Source organism: Lissotriton helveticus, chromosome 5_1 (genome assembly GCF_964261635.1).
Source record: "Lissotriton helveticus chromosome 5_1, aLisHel1.1, whole genome shotgun sequence".
Taxonomy (NCBI): domain Eukaryota; kingdom Metazoa; phylum Chordata; class Amphibia; order Caudata; family Salamandridae; genus Lissotriton; species Lissotriton helveticus.
The window spans coordinates 833,542,543-833,555,379 of NC_136065.1; the positions used below are offsets into that span (position 1 = coordinate 833,542,543).

The 12,837-nt window shown below is 43.7% G+C and overlaps 2 long non-coding RNA genes across 2 annotated transcripts in view; both read left to right on the forward strand.

Moving 5' to 3' along the window:
- The window catches only part of LOC144754943 (uncharacterized), an 875,965-nt gene that overhangs the window by 167,330 nt on the left and 695,798 nt on the right, over positions 1-12,837 (forward strand). The gene's annotated exons all lie outside the window — the stretch shown is intronic.
- LOC144753397 (uncharacterized) lies at positions 2,227-5,999 on the forward strand. Its single transcript, XR_013594334.1, has 2 exons — positions 2,227-2,304; positions 5,727-5,999. It is a non-coding gene; the product is annotated as an uncharacterized LOC144753397 (long non-coding RNA).

Consider the following 12,837-nt stretch of genomic DNA (forward strand, 5'->3'; position numbering starts at 1 on the left):
GCAGTTAAAAGAAAAAAATGCAAAGATTTCTACCCATTTTGTTTAAGGTCAAGCAGTGGTCCATGGGACCACTGCCTGTTCTTAGAAAATATTTTCGCCGCCAAACTCAAAGGGGAAGGGGGGAAAACACTGACACTGCATGCACCTGGGCTTAACCCCTGGTGGTTTAACTGTACCCTTCCGAGTTTTACAGGGAGATATTGTACTCACATGTAGTTTTGGTTTTCCTAAGTGATTTAACTGCACACCAGTTCTCTTTCTGACCTGAATCCCATTTGCAAATTCCTCCAGGTAATAACCTTAAAACTGTGCAAATGTAAAACACACAGCTATTCACAAATCATTTCCTGAAACAGAATGTAAAATTGAGTGCAAATTGTGGTCGCACCCAAATTCACATTCACTGTGGAACTTAGCACTAGCATATTAATGCAAACAATAATTTATAATTTTCAAGTGAATGTTTTTCAATTGTAAATAAAGCAACGTTATTTTCAAATGCAGTCTGTTTTCCTTCAAGGAAAACGGGATACAGTTAAAAGAAAAAAATGTAAAGATTTCTACCCATTTTTTTTAAGGTCAAGCAGTGGTCCGTGGGACCACTGCCTGCTCTTAGAAAATATTTTTGCTACCAAACACAAAGGGGAAGGGGGGGAATACTGATACTGCATGCACATGGGCTTAACCCCCTGTGGTTTAACTGTGCCCTTCAGAGTTTCACAGGGAGATATGGTACTCACATGTAGTTTTGGTTTTCCTAAGTGATTTAACTGCACACCATTTCTCTTTCTGATCTGATGCCCATTTTCAAATTCTTCCAGGGAATAATGGTTAAACTTTGCAAATGTAAAACACAAAGCTATTCACAAATTATTTCCTGAATCAAAATGTAAAATTGAGTGCAAATTGTGGTCGCGCCCAAATTCACATTCACTGTGGTGCTTTTCAAGTGAATGTTTTTAAATTTAAATGTTTTTGTAAATAATGAGTTCAAACTAAATTACTTTCAACCCAAACGGTTCAAACTATTTGACAATTATTCTGTATTTATATGAATGAAGATCAAAATAGTTTATGACTCCTTTCTTCTTTCTATATAGCCTGTAATTTTACTAGTTAAGCCACCAGCAAAACCGTGACCCCTATAAGTCTGTAATGTACCAGCCATCCCATAATTTGAACTAATGACTGCCCCTTCAAGCTGCGTAATACAGAAAATATTGTGTTATGCCTACTTTGAGAGGTGCAGGGGCATTTACATCCTGTGCAATTCATCACTATGGGTATCATATTTTTTGTCCTGGTTACACTACTTGTGATATATGGCACTAGAAGCTCACAGGCTAACAATTGATCAATCAATGGATTTGTAAAGCACAGCAAATCAGCCATGAGGTCCTCAAGGCTCTTGAGGTAGTGCTTTCTTTGTGGTGATCTGTTCATTACACAGCCAGGTTTTGAGTCCTTTCTTGAATTGCTGGAGTGATGATTGGGTCCTGAGGTGCAGGGGAAGGTTTTTCCATGCTTTGGTTGCCAGGAGTGGGAAGGAAAATCCTCCGCTGGTGTTTCGGCAAACCTGGGGGTGTCTACGAGGAAGAGGGAGGCATATCATAGGTGTCCGGTTGGTTGGTGTAAGGTCAAGTGTTTATTGACATAAGCTGGTCCTTCATTGTGCAGTGCTTTGTGTGCGTCAGTCAACATCTTGAACTGGCATCTCTTCTGGATCGGGAGCCAGTGTAGCTTCTTCAGGGGGGTGTGATGTGAATTCGTCTGGGAAGGTCGAGGATGAGTCTGGTCACTATGTTTTGTATTGCCTGTAGTCTCTTCAGGGGGCGTGTGGTGATTCCTACATAAAGTGTCTTCTCGTAATTCAGCCTGCTGGTGACAAGGGCCTGTGTGACACCCTTCTGGTGTTGACTGGTAGTCACCTGAATATCTTGCAGAGGGTGCAGAGGGTGTGGAAGCAGGTGGGTGAGACTATTAGGGATTGGCTGGGCATTATGTAGGATAAATTTTGATATAGCTTTGTATTATATGATGTATTGTTAATGATCCGTTAATCGTGCATGCCATATGCAATCAATTACTCACTGTTACTGCTATTCACTGCCCTGAACCAATTTATTTTATATTTCATCAAAGTTCGGGTATTTTATTGAAAAAAAACAGCTGCAGATCTATGCCCACACCCAATTTTATTAACTATTGTTATTTTATTCGTTCCAGCATGTAAACCTGTTCAGCAGTGCCAGGACCAGGCAGTTCATCAGTGTCAGGACGAGGTACAGAAGTGTCCTACACCAGGTATGGACGATTGACCACAATTTCTGCATTGATACACTTTCATTGATATACCCAATAAGTAGAATATATGCACAATATGGTGCTTTAACATTAAAACATGGCTCTTCCCTTGGGTTTGATCCTCTCCCCTTCTTTTAAATGCCTGAAACTAGTTGCTGACTGGTCTAACCTCTTTTTGATCTAAGCTCCAGGATACCCGTAGGGTGACAGTCTGCGCTATATAAGAATATATTCCATTCCAACTAGAATGGCTGACTGATACTCTCTTGAGGGAAGCAGTACCTGGTGTTGCATTAAGTGTTAATGAAGGGTGGAATTCTTTGGAAGTAGCTACAATTCTTTTGTCTAACTCTCATTTACCAATGCCTGATCTTGCTATCAAACACCTTTTCAGGACCTTCGTCTACTTTGTGTTTCCATATGCTGTCTAATTGTTCAAAGGGCATTTGTAAAGTTTTGTTATGTATCAATATGTGTACTTTCTTAGGTGCAATACACAAAACGACTAACAATCTGTCTCTATAATTAAAAAAACAGCTAGCTAGTCATTGAACCAACTATTAATATAACTATTTACCTACTCAGAGAATTGCTAAATCAACCTACCAACCCAAGAAACCATCTAACTACTGTAGCTACACAGCATTCGCTTATCAGCTATGTAGACAACATAGCATCCAATTTGCTGCCCAAAAGCACAAACAATCTCTCAATAAATGAGGAAGTTGCATACTTAACATATTAGAACCCAAGAAAGTATTTGTTACATGCCCAGTTAGTCGGAAATAGAAAAAAAAACCAGTAAAGTGCCTAGTCATAAAATCAACCCATCACATAACTGCCCAGCCGTTGAAACAATTCAAAAGGGGGTGGTGATGGACAGAGTATCTGAATTAAGCAGAACACTCCTACCCAGTCAAAAGATCAGGGCTTGATCCATCACCGTTTTTTAGCTCACTGCACCATCCCAGTTCAGAACCTGGCTACATGCAAATTAGTCTGACCCTGGCCCAGTGCATCATGGGAACAGGGCAGACCAAACTACCAAGCCAATTCTTTACTGGAAAGGAAACAAGCTTCCGGGGACCGGTTTCTGGCATTACAGCCGTCTTCGGCCCAGCTTGCTTGAATCCTGATGGTGCAGTGAGCAAGGGACTCACATCTGAGCATACCCTTCCACACTTGTGGTGGCCAAAACGATTCAAAAGGGGGTGGTGATGGACAGAGTATCTGAATTAAGCAGAACACTCCTACCCAGTCAAAAGATCAGGGCTTGATCCATCACCGTTTTTTAGCTCACTGCACCATCCCAGTTCAGAACCTGGCTACATGCAAATTAGTCTGACCCTGGCCCAGTGCATCATGGGAACAGGGCAGACCAAACTACCAAGCCAATTCTTTACTGGAAAGGAAACAAGCTTCCGGGGACCGGTTTCTGGCATTACAGCCATCTTCGGCCCGGCTTGCTTGAATCCTGATGGTGCAGTGAGCAAGGGACTCACATCTGAGCATACCCTTCCACACTTGTGGTGGCCAAAACGATTCAAAAGGGGGTGGTGATGGACAGAGTATCTGAATTAAGCAGAACACTCCTACCCAGTCAAAAGATCAGGGCTTGATCCATCACCGTTTTTTAGCTCCTTTTTGAAATTATTTTGGCCACCATGAGTGTGGAAGGGTATGCTCAGACATGAGTCCCTTGCTCACTGCACCATCAGGATTCAAGCAAGCCGGGCCGAAGACGGCTGTAATGCCAGAAACCAGTCCCCGGAAGCTTGTTTCCTTTCCAGTGAAGAATTGGCTTGGTAGTTTGGTCTGCCCTGTTCCCATGATGCACTGGGCCAGGGACAGACTAATTTGCATATAGCCAGGTTCTGAACTGGGATGGTGCAGTGAGCTAAAAAACGGTGATGGATCAAGCCCTGATCTGTTGACTGGGTAGGAGTGTTCTGATTAACTCAGATACTCTGTCCATCACCACCCCTTTTTGAAATTAATTTGGCCACCCTGAGTGTGGAAGGGTATGCTCAGACATGAGTCCCTTGCTCACTGCACCATCAGGATTCAAGCAAGCCGGGCCGAAGACGGCTGTAATGCCAGAAACCGGTCCCCGGAAGCTTGTTTCCTTTCCTGTGAAGAATTGGCTTGGTAGTTTGGTCTGCCCTGTTCCCATGATGCACTGGGCCAGGGACAGACTAATTTGCATATAGCCAGGTTCTGAACTGGGATGGTGCAGTGAGCTAAAAAACGGTGATGGATCAAGCCCTGATCTGTTGACTGGGTAGGAGTGTTCTGATTAACTCAGATACTCTGTCCATCACCACCCCTTTTTGAAATTATTTTGGCCACCATGAGTGTGGAAGGGTATGCTCAGACATGAGTCCCTTGCTTACTGCACCATCAGGATTCAAGCAAGCCGGGCCGAAGACGGCTGTAATGCCAGAAACCGGTCCCCGGAAGCTTGTTTCCTTTCCAGTGAAGAATTGGCTTGGTAGTTTGGTCTGCCCTGTTCCCATGATGCACTGGGCCAGGGACAGACTAATTTGCATATAGCCAGGTTCTGAACTGGGATGGTGCAGTGAGCTAAAAAACGGTGATGGATCAAGCCCTGATCTGTTGACTGGGTAGGAGTGTTCTGATTAACTCAGATACTCTGTCCATCACCACCCCTTTTTGAAATTATTTCAGCCGTTGAAACAAGCAGTAAACATCAAATGAATCAGCAGCAATCAATCCTTTGATCAAAGAAGCAACTCACCACCCACCATAAACAGCACCAATCTAATCAACCAGTAACTACACAACCAAATGAAACACCTAACCGACAAACCACCAAGCTTCTCAACCATCTCACTATCTAATTAGCCATTTGAGCAACACTTTACCATTCACCTTCAGGAAACACCTCAAGACCTGGTTATTCGAGCAGTAGCGCCCCCCCCCCCCCCTTCAGCGCCTTGAGACCCTCACTGGTGAGTAGCGCGCTCTACAAATGTATTGATTGATTGATTGATAGCCAGCTGTCAAGAAGTTTGGCACCTAACACACCATCTGTCTAACCAACCAGGCATATGTCAATTTGTCTTTCCTGCAATTCATATCATGTCACACCGTTATAAGGTGTTTGGAGTCCCCATCATTCTCCTCTGTCAAGGAACATCAGATTTGTATCAAAACATTGTATCTTTGTTTCCAACCTGTATATTGCAATGATATATAATTTAGAAGGAGACCTTACCTACGTGGGATTTCTATCAGTGATGGCATGCAATGCAAGAAAAGGCAATTAAGATAACTGGAGTATGATAAATTCATGCCATGGCATTTCTGCATATCTAATCCACTATTGGTGGCAATATATGTCCACCCGTAACACGTTTCAAACTTTCAGGTGTATTAACCTCATGACATTTCTTTCCTAGTGGAACCATGCAAACCATGCCCCCCAGAGCCCTGCCAGGAGCAGCAGAAGCCAGCACACCAAGGTGGATGCAAGAAGTGAAGATCTCAGCACTCACAGCCCTGCACCTACGATCAATCCATTAGATTCTATGTGTTTGGGAAGTGTTTAAAAACATGCACCATGCGAGCTATCTAGGGCAGTGCCTCGATGTTGGTACACCTGTCTAACCCTCTAACTGTATTTATGATTGTTCTTTTGAAATAACTCCAGTATTAAATTAATTTGGTTAACTTAGTTGCCTCTTGCTAGTCTCTTGGTCTTGTCCCAGCTGCTTACTCTGAAAATGAACCACTGTTATATACTGATTAATGCTTCTGGGTAAGATCTTTTGAAAAAAGAGAAAGGCAGCCCTGCCTGAACGTCTCGCATGATTGCATGTGGCTGGAGGGCTGACAACATTCATAAACAGCAACGGCTCAGGTGTCCCACAGTTCATACGGAAATAATGACTTAGCTGCCTGGACCGTAGATCCAGCCACTGGCGTAATTTATGGATTGCAATAGTGATCACTTTTCTCCCTAAAACATCTTCAATTTCATGCCAGCATGACCCCTTAGATTCACCGATTTAACCATGTCATTTCATGTGTTACTTGGTGCCTGAAAATGCAGGCATGTTTTAAGTACCACATTACTCCCACGGGTACCGGCAAGCAATATCTTTGGCATAGTCATGGTATTATTTAAGAATCTTTATTCATTGACTCAAGCACTAGTTCTGTGTGGTCTCTGGTGGCACAGGCACGCAGATCACAGGCACTGAGTCCCTCAGCGTCATTTCTGCACCTTCACAATACTGACCATTACGCACCCCTGGGTTTGGGCACTAGAATCTTAGGTGGACAAGAGACGTAGTCTGCTTTTCACACAAGACTTTTATTGATAGAGTTGATGCACAGAGAAGCAGTGCCCGATTGATTTCTCCAGTACCCACAAGACCGAGAAACAAGTGGGAAGAGATCAGCACATCACATCACTGGAGGCACCATGTCCCACTGGTCAACACCACTGGCACAATGAAAAATACTCCTGGGACACAGAGGACCATCTGGCATATTGACCAGCATTCTGACTGATCTGGTTATGAGTACACATCTTAATATGCTACACTATGGAATAAAACCAGTACAATGCCATAGCATACACCAGACTAATACTACTGACTATACCTCGAAATACTGGCAAAACACTGAAATACTTAGCAGCACTGTGGCAAGTTAAGCAGCTCTGGTTAATTGACCAGGGTCTTGTCATCTTTAGCGTTATTGTGGCATAATAAGCATAAAAAGCAGCGCACTGGCATATTGAACCACACATGAACTTAATGGTACTGGTGGCAACCCCATTTTATAGTAATCAGCATTGTTTTGTTTTGTTCTCTATCCTCCAATAACTTGCATTTCTTAAAAGGTGGCAAGGGGCAGGGCAAGGAAGAAACCATGTCAGCTATCATGACCATGACAAAATGCATACACATGACAAATATTAAGGTTCAAAAGGTGGGGGTCCTTTCTGTTGTGAATCAATTATTTTTTCTTCCAAACAAGTTTTAGAATTCTCAGAAATTCACAAAGATAACATTTTTAAAACAGTGGGGACCCCCTGCCCGATCATTTTAAATTTCCAGATCGTAACCCCTTATTAAAACACTACTACACCTATCAAAACGTCCAGCATTGAATGGACAGCTCAAGATCAAAGAACAACTATATGCTGCCCCGTGAAGTATGTACATGAGTACACAGAAGGGGTAGGAGACTCGTTAATGAGAGCACAGAAAATGATACCATAATATAAAGGAAATGTTAATGAACCGGAAATATGCTGTATGCAGCAGCACTGTCTTGGATCGGGTTTGGGAAGGAGGGTGGTACTGGTGTCAGCCACATTAAAAAGCGGACACTTCATACTAGCAACATGTCTGCCCTTTTCACATGCCAGTCTGAAGTTAGTAGTATTCAGCACAAGGCGGCCTAGGGTAATGTATAACCCAGGATGGCGGGTCGTAGGGGAAGGAGAGTGAAACAGAAACTAGGAGGATGAGAAGGATCAGGTAGAGGGGATATCTTATCCTACCAGAGAAGGACCCCATATTCCTTGGCATCCGTGAGCCCCATATATGCATTAGTGACAGTCCCCACAGGCCCCCTCCCAGCCCCGTACCCACAAGTAGTTCACAGGTGTGTGGAAACGTAGCCTGCTGGTCTGGTGTAAACCTCTCCTGCAAAGAGTGAACTAACATATCCTCTCATCCAGGGCATGATCCACGTCTGGCTGAACATATTTTTAGCGTGGGTGCCCATGTCTGGGCCAGGATAGCACCATGGGATGTTCTTTCTTCGTAGGGATCACAGTATATTGTGGTCACATGTATCACAAGTTCAGGAAGGCCTTAAATAAACATTAATGGGCTTGATAATATTCCCTTGAGAATCCAAACAGAAGCCCATGTTCACACCAGAACATGGGCTTCTATGGGAATTCACAAGGGCGTATTATCAAGCCCATTATCGTGCTTTAGCAGCAGTTTCTTGTTGCTAAAGCCGCAATAATTTTAAAACCGTTTCTTGATAATATGCCCCTAAATGTGAAACAGTGGTGGTAGACTACTCCGATGTACTCTTTCAACTTTTGTTATCAACTGTTTAAGAGCTGTAAAGGCGAGCAAGCTTGATCTGTGCTCCGCCCGATTGCGCTTGAAAATATGTACGAACGAAAGAGAACCTGACCTGGGCCCCGTGCAAGCTGCACAGCCACAATTGATTTTTTTATAATAAGGTGAAAAAAAATTGATTAAATATAGACGAACAGTAGATTAAATTGAGACGTTGATTCATTTGCTTCATTCATATAGGTGGCTGTGCAGCTTGAATGGGGCCCAGTTCGGGTTCCCTTACGTTCGTACTTAATTAAACATTACCACATTTATATTCATGCGAGCTCTAGCCACAGTTCTGCTGGTTAAGATTAATTTTATTAGCCGGGCAGATATACGTGTTCAGAAATATGGGAGGGGCCAAGAGTAAGGGGCCTCATGTGTCCTAAAAGACAGCTACGTGCTCACTCAGCCTGAAAACAAATGTTCCACAAAATGCTTTATTCTCCATATCTGTCATCCATTCCACCAGGATACAGACTGCTGCAGACTTCCAGTCCCACCTACTAACCCCCGAAAGGAGAAAGATGATATGTGACCAAAAGGAAACTGTCAGCGGGAAAAATCCAAACAATTTTCATAATCACATCCTAAGGGGAATGAATGGTCACTATACATTTTATTAAATGTCACCCTTAAAATCCCACATGTCTTTGTTAACAAATTTTTATTTACTCTGCAATATTATATATATATATGCAATTCATGACGATTTCTCAAATCGTATTAGCATTATATGAATCTTCTTGTGCACAGAAACATAAACTTATAAGGCAGTTCGAACATAAGAAATATTCCCAAATAAGGAACACAAGTCTTGATGCAATCTACACAACCCACTACACATAGAGTCCGTATATACAAATCTCAATCAATAGCGAATAGTGTTAACAAAAATGTATCTTGGTTCAAACTAACGGAAGCTTGTGTGTAAATCCAATGGGCTCAAAATCAGCCCTAATTATGATATACCCCATAGCTAGCTTCTGGTTGTGTCGCTATTCGGAAGTGAGTTTTGTTTTGTGCGGTGTTGATGCATTTCGGGTCCTTTAAATGCATTCAAACCGGCTCATTAGGACAGCATAGGGACCAAGGGCCAGATGTAGGTCGGTCGGTAACGGCCGAAAATCGGTATTTTCGGCCGTTACCGACCGGTATATGGGTGACAGGTATGTAGGGGGCATTATTTTAACGAATCGGTAAAATTACCGATTCGCTAATTTTACCGATTCGGTAAAATAAAAAAAATCGGTAAATTTACCGATTCTGAGGCACCGAGATGTAGGTGGGACTCTTCAGAGTCCCAGAGGCCTTACAGAATCGGTATTTTACCATCAAATCCAATTTGATGGTAAAATACCGATTCCGGTGTGCATGCACATGTGTGCATGCACACCTATGCCATGTGACAGACAGACCTGCCCTTAGGGCATGTATGCCTGCCACATGGCACCCGAGCCTGTTTTGGGGGTGCCAGAGGGTGTCAAAGTGACACCCCCTGCACCCTTGTGCAAATCGGTATTTACCGATTCGGTAAATACCGAATCGGTAATGCCCATTCATTCCTATGGGCTTCAAAGCCCATAGGAATGAATGGGCATTACCGATTCGGTATTTACCGAATCGGTAAATACCGAATTCTTCAGAATCGGTATTCCAGCACATCTGGAATACCTACATATCCACCCCTTAGATTTACCGATTTTTAATTACCGAATCGGTAAAATTCGGTAATTAAAAATCGGTAAATCTATTTTACCTACATCTGGGCCCAAGAGTATAAATATGAAAGCATATCAAACGGACATGAATGCCAAGGGTATTTCATGAGAGTTAGAGGAACACCATGTGCAACCTTCAAATCATAGATCAATGGGATTGAAAAGTGACCACTACTGTGCTACCCATTACACACAGCTGTGAAAAGAAGTGCACCTCGCTGTTACAAATATGTACCCCACATATGTCCAGGTAGACCCACTGTGTGAACGATTTTTTTTGTTATGTGCATTGTATTTACGAACAACCTAGGTACCTGCTATGTTGTAATATTCCTGTGCTTCCTCTAAAAAAATGCTGTACATCACTTTTGGAGCTAAAAATCTAAAACACAAATTAATTGATGCTAATAACCCACACTGTGTTTGAAAAATATTTAATAAGAAAAACAAGGGATCCATTCATCGAAACAAGCCGAAATCCTGGCTTACCGCATGAAAATGAATTGATCCCACAAACAGCAGACACCAGTCCGTGTTCCCCAGCGGGTGGGACCAGTTGGGGCACTACAAAACCCAAATTCCTTTGCGGCAGGAGCCGCCCACCGCCACCACAACCACCAGCTGATTGGAGCGCCTGGAGGCGCTTTAAATTAAGGCACGGGCCGGATGAGGCCGGGCTGGGCCACATCTCTTGGACCCATCCTCGGAGATGCAAAAGTAAGGAGTGGGGCTGGAAGGTCAGGGAAATGACCCTTATCCTCAACGTTGAAATGTTTTATTTTGCACATAGAGAAGTCATGTCCTTCACTGAGATGGGGAGAAAGAAACCGAAGCCTGCACCAAAATGCACAGACACCACATTAGACGGCTTCCTTCAAGAGGCCGCGGGGGCTCTTAACAAAGAAATTGAATTGGCGGAACGCAGGCTCTCGTTGGCCCCATCACCTCGAGTTGCAGATATGAACACACATTTTCCCAACCTGTCCCTCAGATAACCACTGAGGACCCCGATTGAACAACATCTGTAACCTCTCCCACTCGGCGCGAGGAATCCTCAATTGCACTCTCACCCACCATCATTATCCTGAGCCAGGGTCCCCCGGGGGGAGAGCCAAAAGGCATGAACATTGTAACATCAACAATCATGGGGGACAAAAATGCGGCAGGGGGAAAAAGGAAGCGCATTTACCCAACTGGGACTGAACAGTGGATTGTGGGCCAACTACCCAGGGTTAAGAGGACAAAGCAAAACCCCCCTGTCTCTGTGGGAAGACCCTGAGGGAGAGGTGGGCCTGCAAAGACAAAACTGTCTAAGGTGGACATGGTGTCAGCACGATTTGGGAAAATATTGACAGATTCACTGGAGCCTATCTTATCCCGGATGGTTCGCATAGAGGAGCAGCTTGGCCAATTATTGTTGCTACCAGGGGCATTGATGAAACAAAGTGAGCCTAAAGAAAGGTGTTCTCTAGGTAAAGGCCTGGTAGAGAGGGGAGATATTGCTACCCCTAATGCTCCAGACAGTTGGAGGTCAGCAATAGATAGACCCATAACTACAAGTGTAGAGGGCAATATATCAGTTCCTCACCGGGATAGGGTAACTGTATAGACTCTCAAATAGTGCCGCAAACTCAGGAAAATGGTCAAGACAGAAGGTCTAACAGTGAATCTAACCCCCGAGCACTGAAAGGGTTTGTAGTGGGAGCCAAGGAATTAAGAAAAGGCCAAACAAGGGCATCAAGCAAACTCAGCAGGATGATAATATCAAACTAAACCTCCCGCCAGAGTGTACCCCCTACACGCTGATCCTGACAGGGGTCCCACATCCCCCACCAGGTCACCACGAAAGCTGTCAGAGCCTCATTAATAAATCTGATCATTGGTGCTCCAGTAAAATACAGCCCCAGGTAAACTGGCACAAGCACAACATAATAGCAAAACAAGTGAGCTGGCTGGGGAAAACACAAAAAGAAGGTGATTGTGTGGTCCTGAATTTTAATGATAGGAGGTGGGCGGAACTCACCCTATGTCATCTTAGGAGCACAAACAGGCCTGCCCATTGGGCTCCTTTTATCCTCCCCACCAAGGGGGGCATCATGCCTTACCCACATTTTCAGATTAGAAACCCCCTGCCTCAGCCCCTCACATGGCTCCACCCTAACCGCTTTGAAGTATTGTCTGGTTTAACAGAAATCAACTGACTATTGACAAGATTGAAAGGGATTTTCAGCACATCCTTATATTTACAAATATGGCCAAAGTAGCTGCATTAGATTTATAGAATCAATATTTTATCTGCTAATTTCTTTAACACAAATAAACCAATCCAAAGAAATGAGTTCTACTAATAAAGCAGAGCCCACATCAATCAATGTATCGACTGACTACCTTTGGGCCCATATAGCTCAAGTAAGCTTTTAATGACAGGAGGGGTAATCAAGGAAGCCATTCATTTAGTGGACAGTACAGAAGGGAATAAGCTGGGGACAAACTACCCGGGTCACCACATACATAAACCACCCAAAATGTTTTACAGAAATGAGGAGCTGGTGACTGGGGATGACTCATCCAGCTCCTCTATTTCATCTAACTCAGGAAGGGGGGCATCCGGTTAGGACTCCACAATTGTCAGTAACAGGGAGCTCCCAGATACAAGGCCGTACAAAACCTGACCTTTTAGAATTGTCTGCTGG